The sequence below is a fragment of the Antrostomus carolinensis genome, unplaced genomic scaffold (genome assembly GCF_000700745.2).
Source record: "Antrostomus carolinensis isolate BGI_N321 unplaced genomic scaffold, ASM70074v2 scaffold16141, whole genome shotgun sequence".
In the NCBI taxonomy this organism is placed as follows: domain Eukaryota; kingdom Metazoa; phylum Chordata; class Aves; order Caprimulgiformes; family Caprimulgidae; genus Antrostomus; species Antrostomus carolinensis.
The window spans coordinates 11,530-21,771 of record NW_010294930.1 but is presented as its reverse complement, the minus strand read 5'-3'; positions in this window follow the sequence as shown (position 1 = coordinate 21,771).

The window sequence follows — 10,242 nt, the reverse complement described above, 5'->3', positions numbered from 1 at the left end:
GCCTGCAGCCCATGGATGCCCCATGCTGGAGTTGGGGGCTGAGCCCGAAGAGGTCCATGACTCCATGGGAAGCTCGTGTTGGAACATCTTGTTCCTGGACTTCCATTCCGGGAAGAGCAGCAGAGGTGACCTGACTGAACCCCCATTCCCTGCCCCCTGTGTCGCTGTGGGGGGAAGGTAGAGAAATGGGGAGCAAAGTGATTGGAGCCCGGGAAGAAGGCAGGGGTGGGGGAAGGTGATGTAAGATGTGGTTGTTATGTCTAGTTAGATGAATGCCAGCAAATTAAATTGATTTTTCTTCCCCAAATTTGAATCTTTTTTCCCTGTGACCATAACTGGTGAGTGAGCCGTCCCTGTCCTTCATTCCTAATCCCGTGTCCCCTTTGTTGTGTCTCCCATCCCATCTCACTGGGTGAGGGGAATGAGTGCAGGACCCCATAGTCCCACTGTGGGTCAAACTACCATAGCAGGTAAAGACAATGAAAGTCTGCTTGATTATTTATGCTACGTTCTTGCCTCTGCAGAAACAGTTCCTAGAAAATCTCTATTAAATTGAAAAAGTGGTGAGTGTACAGTAAATGGATGGACATTTCAGTGGACAGAAAATATCTATAATATATCTCTTTATTTTTAAAACTTAAACATTTTAAGGAGAACAGCTCTGTTGGGAATGGTTCTGCCTGTCTGGGACCAAATCAAATGTGTGAGGTGATTTCTATAATTTGAAAATGTGGTTTAAGGAATGAAAAAGGATGAAGCCCCAGTATGCTTTTCTCCTTCCCACCATGTGTTACTACCCCAGAACTTGCCTCAGAGGGGATCTGAAGCATGCACTTTCATACAGTAATAATTCTGTAAAATAATCAGTGCATTTCACCATGAACACCGACTCTAAGCCCCCTTCAGCCTCATTGTTTTGTATTTTAGCTGTGGGAAGTACTGAACAAGAAAGTACACATGAAATATCTTCCCCAAAGAGCCAGCTTGGTTCAACTTGCCACCTGCCAGCAAGGCTGAGGGCTCCCTGTAACGCTCGACCGCAGCTGTGCTGGGACATCTCTGCACTCCTACATGTAGGACCACGTCTATTGGCAGGGGACAGAGCGAAGGGCAGTGCCATAGTGTCCTGTAAATGACAGGGTGGGATCCCACTTTGCAACTATTCTGTCTCCACCAATTGCTCTGCTGCAGCACCTCTGCTTGGTGCTGCAGTGCAGCTGGCCAGATTGTTCCTGAGGCATCATCATCTGAGGGAGCAGTGGGTTTCATCCCCAGGCTTTAACTACACGTACATTCAACTAGCTAAAGAAGCCGGTGCTTTTTTGATCTTTTAAAATTTGTCATCTGCCCAGATACTTTCCAGTGCTTAACCCGGAGGAATTCAAACCTGTTGCCAAACTGCTTTTCTCAGTTATTTTTTTTGGTGACCTGTCTGAAGGTGGAGGAAGCACACACTGAAAACCACTGGAGCAAGTGATGGTGGAGGCAGATATGAAAGACACCTGGATAAAATGCAAGCAGGTGTACGTGCACCGCGTTTTGCAAACACTTAAATTATTTTAATTGTTTCTGTTGAATTAATGCAATTCTACATTCAGATAAGCTCCTGAGGTATGACTCAAACTAGTTTTCTTAGGAGAGTATCAAAGTCTGGATGACTGTTCTTATTTCTGGCTTCCTACCTCTAGACAGAGCTGAAGGGGATGGTGCAAAATCACCCCAGCTGGTTTGATGTAACCAACCAAGTGAAGGCAGTTACCTGTTCCCCAACACCTGTTAAACCAGTCCTAGCAGGAAGCTGTCTTAAACCTTGGCTTGCCTTGCCAAGTTATAGGATGTTTTTAGTGCTCAGATCCATGATCAGTTTAGGGGAACCCATCAACCAAATGCCTTCCTGTTCCCTTTAATCAAGGGCAAAGGCAGATTTTTTTGGTGTGCAATTACGTGTTAACACCATTTGACTCTGGCCTTATTCTGTTGCAATTCTGGGAGCAAAAGTCCCCCAGAAGCTAGCAGTGTTGATGGTGGAGGGGATATGTGTGTGTTAGCCCTGCTCATCCCATCAAGAAGTTATAAGCATGAAAGTCACCACAACAAAGCGATGGAGCTGTATTAAAACCAGCAGCAGAGGAAAGCTGGCAGACCTGGGGCTGCTGGTGCAGAGAGGAAACAGAGCGAGCCAACACTTGGTATCCTCAGACTCCTCATCTAGTGGGTAAGATCTTTGACTGTCATTTTTCTATAATTTGAAAATGTGCTTTAAAAATATGCTTACACGAGGACAAGTCTTCCCTTTGCTGAAGGCTAATACCAGCCCGGTGGGCAGTCTTTCCAGTAAGCCCATCTAGAAGGTAATCATGGAGATGACAGGGTTAAGTTTGTGCTGTGTTGTTTGCCAGATGCAAGACAGTTCTGCAAGGGCACAGTTTGTGACAAATCCTAAGCAGGCAGTAGCATCTTAAAATCCATTTTCAAGTTGCAAAACACATGCAGAGGTTTGTTCCTTGGAGGTATCTCTCAAACTGAAGCAAAGCCGGTGGATTTAGCTCAAACAAGTGGCAATTGTGTACATGCTATTGACTAAATTCAGATTTCAGCTCCCCAAGGAAAGCCTGGAATAATCCTGTTGAAGGGCTGTGGGTTTAAAGCAGTGCCTGCCGTTGCTGTGTGGCTTTGCCTCGGCTCTCACGGGAAGGAATGCCTCCAGCGGGACGGAGCTGCTGTGGCAGGCATAGCCCTGCTTTACACAGTCTGACCCCAAATGAAGGCTGGGCTCTACGTGACTTCGGTGCAGACCGCGTGTTTTCCGTGGCGTGGCAGCGACTGCCGCGTGCTGTGTTTTGAGCAGCCGGTTGAGAGGATTACTGACGAGAAGCGGCATTGAGCGGGGAGCCTCCCCCCGCTGTGATGCACAGGGATTTAGCTATGTAACTCCTGACGCAGCTGTGTAATAGACACAATAAACTGGTTTTGCATCAGTCCCTAATGCTTCGTCCAGCTGCCATCCCTGGAAAGCAGCGCTGGGCTCTGGGGGGAGCCACTGCAGCCCGCAGGGTAAGCGGGGCCAGACTGGAGCTGTGCCCACCAAGCGCTGGGTGCAGAGGAGATGGGGTGGGGGTGCTGAACCCTTCCTGGAACCCCCTCCCCAGCCCCAGCTGCCCTGAGAGCCAGTCTGCTCCTGCAGGGAGAAGAAATCCACTGCAAGAAAACGGCTGCACTCCTCAGTGAGAGTTTCTGTGTTTAAATGATGGTCTTGCAATTTCTTTAATATTTATCAAAGCCTCAGAAGTGACCAGGGGTGTTGCTTGATCCCTGCCCAGCCGTTTCATCCTCTAATTCAGTTTAATGCTCCAGAGAAATACTGTACTTAACCCCATTACACAACCACACGTCCGGCTGTCCTGCTGGGATGTGTTTCAGCGCCCACGTACCTTATTTTAGTATCACCTGCTCTCAAAACTATTAAATTCCTGATGTTGTCTGCATCATGTTGATATATTTTATGAATCAAATGGAGATAATTTCTCAAGGCTATAAGATGCAAAAATCTCTGGGTCAGGACCACATTTTATTTACACTGATTTAAGGCTGTGGCTATAGCTTATTCTATTCTTACATTCTTTATCTGTTTTTACTTTTCTCACTGAAATGTGATCTTTATTTTTTATTTTTTTTTTTAATGGCTAGCGGTTTATGGAGAGATTTTAAAAGGTAATGTGACTACTCATTGTCTGAATAGTGAAGCCTGCCTCCTCCCTCTTCTCTTCCCCTGCTCTCGAGCTGCCAGCATCTGCCCCCCCTGGGCTCAGCACACTCATGGCTTGACAGGCTCACGGACAAGTTACCACTGCGAAGTCTTTCCATGACAGTTGGAAGAACTGTGCCACAGGTAACCTCAATTCATTACATCATCAGTGAAGTCAGAGTGAAAACAGAGCAAGAGAGGAGTTGGCCTATTGTTACTGTAAAGACTCAATACTACAGAATGATACCAGCTTACTGGTGAGGTCCACCTTGGGGCCTTAGCACCTCAAGTTTCTAATTCCAACTAAAATCTGGAAACCATTTTAAAAGGGGCAAAATTAAATTAAGTATTTCAGTTTTGTCAATGTAAAATATGCTATTGGGCCCAGATTTATATTTTACTACTTTTTGATACACCAAATGTTTTTAAATTTCTGTCTTCAGTATTCCTTTTTTAATTATTATTTTGACTTTCTGAAACTGCTATCAAATCAGCAGATCTGTTATTTGCCAGCTCCTCTCATCAGTTCCCCACGACAGCAATGAAAGGGAGTTAACATGTTGGGAAGAGATAAGCAACAGGAGGAGGAGCTCTGAAGTTCTTACAAAGTAGAGCCCCAAATTCCTACTAGCTGTGTGGGATTTAGGGGAGGGGGATGTGTGGAAGGATCTCTGCTGGCTTTCATCTCCCAGGCAGCATCCTCCATCTCTTTGCCCTTTCAAACCCATTGCTACTCTTTTGGCAGCAACCATCGAGGAGCTCCTGCTGGGAGCAATTTTCTTTGCATTTAAGGTACATGAAGAAAAAAATGGAGCCCAGTAGCTGGCAGCATGGGTTGGTGCCATACATCAAAGCTTCCAAGAGTATAATTAGCAGAGTGAGGGGAGCTCCTCAGGTGTGCTTTTCCAGTGAGCAGGCTCCTCAGTGCTCACCCACACCTACCCGGGTGGCAGGAACTCACGTGAGGACATTTGTACACAAGTGTCTTCATGGTCCATAGTTTACATACTGGTGCTGAGTCAGAATATATGAGAGTGAAAAGATTTTCCTGCGAACATCTTTGCATTTCAGGAAGACTTTGCCTTTGTATTTTGAAAAACACAACAGTTGCTGCTGCCCAGCTTCTGGTCCTGCTCTCAGGCCTTTCTTTCAACCTGCACACTCTTACTTTTTTGTTTTTTTTTTTTCCCCTAGCAGTACAGACTCCAGCACAGCAAATTTAAGGCTGCTGACAATAGATTTGCTTTTCTTAGGTACCTTTCTTGGGCCTCTCAGATGTGATCTGTGACCTCCTGGGGCCCAAGCTACACTAGGGCTGGCAGCACTAGATGGCACATCCCAGAGCAGCAAACTCTTTCTCCATCAAAAGTTTAGGAGGATGGTTGTCAAACGCAATGGTTGAATTGGTGAGGCTCATTGAGAAACTAATTATACCCCCTCAAAGTTTGCGTTGCCAGCACGCCCTGAGCCTTTCCCAGGCTGTCCAGACTGAGATAAGATTTTTTCTGAAGGATGAATAAGCATAGTTTCAAGTCTGTTTAAAAAAAAGAACAGCTGAAAGGAAAGAAAAAAAGGTGTGGGAAGCACTGTTTTATTTTTAAATGGTTGAAGTGTGAATGTGCTCAGTTAAGGGGAGACTGTTAAAAATACAGAGCGGGACTGAGTGCTTAAACACCACTGGTGTTAGCTTATTGAAATTCTCCCGCATTCTCCCACGTACTTCTGTTCTTGGCTAAAATACAGCCCAACCCATCAGGCAGCAGGGAGAGAGGGGTGTCCCTCCTGCTCCTCCTGGGACTCCCTGGACAGTTGGCATGGAAACTCCTGGTTTCTCTTTCTTTGATGCACACTGTATCCAGCTCCCCTGCAGACTGGAAGGAAATTTCTGGTGGCAACCTGCACCAGGGTTCAGCCCCAGCTTCCAGCAGGGGTGGTCCTGTCTCGGGGCAGAAGGCACTACCCGCTCCTTGGAGATGCCTTCCAGGCCTGTGTTTATGTCATTCATTCGAATGTGGCTGTAGAACGGCAGGAAAATATTTCATTTCAGACAAGTTAATGAACTCCCATTTTCAGCCCTCAGTCCTTTAAATAGCAGAACAGGAAATATGAGTAACGTGCAACATCTGACAGAAAAGGAAAGTAGCTGCTTCCTTCTTTTATGGCCTGTTACCCTATCGAACAATGACGTGAGAATGTGTCGGGACAAACCTGATGAGGTGCTCTCTGCTGAGAAGTGCCTATTAGGCTGTTTGTTTTTCCCCTCTTTAAAAGTGTCATTTGCCTTGGATGGATCCTGAAAATACCCAAGATAACCACATGTCCAGTGCTGGCCGAGAACCGTGAGTAGTGAATTATTACTGCAAGGTTTGAGAAACCATTTGACATCTGGAAATTATCCACTTTACAAACATACTCTTTATAAAGAAGTAATGGTCTCCAGGTTTTAGGAGAAATTTCCAATATACCACAGGGGGAAAAAATCTTTTGCAAAACCAGAGTGATTAAGGATTTTAGCTTACACGAGCAACCTTGACGTGAAGCACCTGGCTGGATACTCTGGGTGCTAAGACTGCTGACGGCTGTGTCACCGTATCCTCCTGCGCTCAGGAGGCTGGTGATGTGAGGTACCCACACTTGGCTTGCAGAACAGATGGACCCCAATATCTTCTTGGCTTAACTTGTTTTAGCAATTCAAATCCAGAATGTTCTCTTTGAAATTACCCAGGACAGATATATTTTTTTGCTGATCAGGGCATGGGTAGACTCTTTTATACCACTTTCCTTTTTCATAGTTTAATTGTTTCCAGCCTTCCTTACTGGAATGGAACTAAATATATATCTAGCATGGGAAAAAAAATTAAAAGAAGTGTTTCAGACATATGTGGGAAGATGTAACTAAAAGCCTGCTTTAAAGTGCTTCCAGGTGTCAATCTTAGCTTGAATAAAGTTTTGAGAAAATCTGAAATAATTTTGCAGTATACTTTGGGAAGATGGGAGAAATAAGAGTCATCATTCATAGGAAAATCAATGCAGAGGATACTACAATCTTGTGTTAACTCTTGATTTCAGCCACTGAGGAGCACGTATTGATTTCACGGTGCCCTGCTGTGCTATAGGCTCAGAGCAGATGGATTTCCCAAGATATACACAGAAATCAAAAGGAAACTGGGTGTCATATGTTAATGAGCAACTGATGACACTGCAAAGAATGTTTTGAAGCCACTTATCTTCCACTTGTAAACAAGATGCCTCACTGATTCAAAGCAGGCAAAACAATGCTGCAAAAGCTTTTATCTCTAAAGTGCTGGAACCAGAGCTGTGCCAACTCAGATACAAAACTTTTAATATAAAAATTAAACCAGATATTTCAGTGTGTATTAGGATTCAGGAAAGGTTTCTATTTCTTTAGGGCTAATAATAAGACTAGTAATAACTCTTACTATGATAAAGCTTTTATTTTTAAAAGACACACACCCTCCTACTTTGGCATGTAGATCAATCTCTTCCTTCAAGTGATGGTAAGCGAGACTGAATGAGACTGTAATACACTGTGGTAAGCATTATTTTGGATAACTGGCCCCAGGATATAATCTCTTCCTAAACCCATCTGCATGTGCAAGATTGTACCCTGATTACATCGATGTGAACAGTTTTCCCAGGAAGGGCCAGGCAGCTATCACCGTCTGCTGTAGCAATTTGTACACTTCTTCTTACCAGCATCCTGAGCAGCCCGCTCTGCCTAGATAAGGAGTTTGATGCTAAATTCAACCTTCCTGTCTCTGTGGCTGCTTCCCCCTTCCTGTGAATGCTGTTTGTATCGGGCAGGTCAGGACATGGTCTTCCCAGAACAGTCAGATTGCTGACTGTTCCAAAGTTTCTTTGCATTAACGGAAAGATGTATGCTCACTGTGTATAATTACTAGTGCATATATTGCATTGTCTTAGCGTATTACTTGCCTTTAAATAGAGATTGAAAAATTCTGCGGATACTTTATAAATATCCTACTACCATTCAAGAGCTAGTTAACATTTTTTTTTTGCCCTCTGTAGACAACCACATTTTAAAATAGATGTATTTAAGGTTCTTGGAACTAGAATATTATGCATTTGACCAGTATGAAAATGTCTTCCTCTTCTCTGTCTCACAGTTCTTTAGTATAAGTTGTGAGGCTATAAGGGTTTCAGTTTCACTAAACTCTTGTGAAAAACTTCATTTGCTTACATTTGAATAACACTGCCTAAGTGGATTTTAGCAGCCCTGAATATCTTAGCTGGTCTAGCGAAGGTGTCCCTGTTCATGGCAGGGGGGTTGGAACTGGGTGATCTTTAATGTCCCTTTCAGCACAAACCATTCTATGACTCTGGGCCAGCCCCTGTAATTGCAATCCTAAAATACTCCTAGAAAGTTCTTCTCCCATATGATGTTTTGTCCTTGCTTTTGGCAAATTGTGGGTATTTGAATGTCTCCCTACAGTGTGCTATTTTTATTTCTTTCACTTAGGAGTGTTGTCTTTAGTTTAGAAGCAAACAAAAGCCAATGGCTTATTTCTTGCCTGAAAAAATGTTTTCACAGAACTTTTCTACACACAACCTCTCACAGTGCGTTACTCAGCCTTGCTTGTTCCTCTTTCCTCTACTAAAACTTGTTGTTCAACTATTTCTCCTATTAGAGGGAAGGAAATGAGCAAAAAATGGAGTGTTACTGAAATCACTCACCTATGGTGTAACTAGGCTAAATTTAGATGATATTTCCTATTTTAACAGTAAAATAAACAAACTATAGTTTCATGATTTAGATATGTTTGTGATTCTAGTTAAAAGCACGTCATCACTTCTACAGAAATAGACGCAACTTCACCAGATATTGGAGATCACATTTACTTCCATCCACTGTAAATCTGCTTTGTATATTCATGCTTACTGGGTTCCCAAAGAACTGCAAGAGAGTTCAGACTGAAGGAAGAAGTTGGAGCGGGGTGTGTGGGGTGGTGTGTGCTCATGGGAGGCAGGGTGCTTGCAAACGTTCAGCTGACACAACCTTTTAAAACTCACTGTTCCCCAAAACCTCAGCCAAGACTCATTGCCGGTGAGCTGCAGGACCCAGGTCTTTGGACAATTCTTGGTCAGACTGCTCTGCAGCATCTCTGGTCTTCTGCCTGGCTGTCTGACATAGAAACAGTTTTTTGGTACTTCTAAATCTTGGCCTTTTATCACTTTCTTTTTAAGATCTGCCATCTTTTAACATCTTGGGTGATGTGCTATACATTTTTTTTTTTATTGGACATTATGACATCCTAAAGTACACAAGCTCTACTTGCCAGAACCACTTAACAACATATTCTGGGAAAATTAATTTGAGCAGGGTGAAAGGTAAATCCTGAAGGCAGTTTAGTTCTTCCAGTGATGTTGTTAGAGGATAAATATACATATGTTTATGTGTGTATATACATACACGCACATTTTTTTATGCTTCTTTAATCTGCTTCAGTATTGGTCAAGGACCACTTCAGCACCACTTGGTTGAAGTCACACAAAAGTCAAGTGGACCTGCCACAGATCTGGCTACCTTACTTACAATTACACCATTAGAAAACAAACAAATGCAAGAAGACCTAAGTCGCATTGAATGTAACCCTTCACTATCCCAGAAAAAAGGAGTGAAGCAGAAGCCTGACCTGTAACACTCAGCGGCGTTGCGCTGCCCTCTGCAGACTAGATCGTATAACCACATTTTATCCCAAATTTCATTTAAAGCACAACAGAATAAAAGCGGCCAAGGTGAGTTAAACATATAGGGACACTGACGTCTAACAGCGCGCTGTGACACTGCAAGCTATAAGTAAGTCTGTGCTCCTGAGGCAGTGGGTGTCTTCTGTGTGTCTTCACCAAGTCCACACTGCCCACTAAATCCAGGAAGTAATTAGTGCCTGAATAGCACCAACACCCAGAGTCCGAATTCAGAATGGAGTATAGGAAATATTTATGTCTGCGACTCTAACGTATGGCATGCAACGTTTCTTCATCATGGAGAAACAAGATTTGTTATAGACCAGCTTCTTGGTACCAAGAACAGTTTTCTACAGCAAGATCCAGGGGACAGCAAATGCTGATTCCTTGATTGATCTCCCACCTTTAAGTGAGCAGTACGATGCTAGTGATAACCTGCCCTGACTGATACACAAAGGTGCTAGCATCCCCCTCTGCAAGAAATTTAGCCATATGCCACCTCCCCCAGCAACTAGCTCCATCTTTTACCATAGGGAAGCATCCAAGAAATGTGACAAATGCATCCACCTTTATCAGTTCTCAGTAATTTTATGTCCCCTCCTCATGTTATCTGGTAAAGAATGTTAAATCTCATTTACTTCTCAGGTATTTGCTACATCCCCACTGATGTGAGAAAACACACACAACAGTACTTACTGTTCCTTATGAGCTGGACAATGTTTTTGTATTAAGGGCATTTCATAATGCTTCCTCTTGGACAGGAACAACAC